The sequence below is a fragment of the Ipomoea triloba genome, chromosome 16, assembly GCF_003576645.1.
Source record: "Ipomoea triloba cultivar NCNSP0323 chromosome 16, ASM357664v1".
NCBI classification, from domain to species: domain Eukaryota; kingdom Viridiplantae; phylum Streptophyta; class Magnoliopsida; order Solanales; family Convolvulaceae; genus Ipomoea; species Ipomoea triloba.
Window position 1 is genome coordinate 9,784,919 of NC_044931.1, and position 254 is coordinate 9,785,172.

At 49.6% G+C, this 254-nt stretch overlaps 1 non-coding gene across 1 annotated transcript; it reads right to left on the minus strand.

Moving 5' to 3' along the window:
- Nucleotides 1–66: 66 nt before the first annotated feature.
- Nucleotides 67–185, minus strand: LOC116008976. Its single transcript, XR_004096320.1, has one exon. It is a non-coding gene; the product is annotated as a 5S ribosomal RNA (ribosomal RNA).
- Nucleotides 186–254: the final 69 nt, after the last annotated feature.

Consider the following 254-nt stretch of genomic DNA (forward strand, 5'->3'; position numbering starts at 1 on the left):
GTTTAAAAGGATAGTACCCTTAGCGAGCGGTCCAGCGGTTTAAAAGAAAGATTAAAAAGAGGGTGGGGGATGCAACACGAGGACTTCCCAGGGGGAAGTCCATCCTAGTACTACTCTCACCCAAGCACGCTTAACTTCGGAATTCTAATGGGATCCCGTGCATTAGTGCTGTTATGATCGCATCCGTCACGTACTGCGCGCAAAATGTACTTGACCCTCTCTCTCCGCGCAACTTCTCTCGCTTAGCGGTTTAG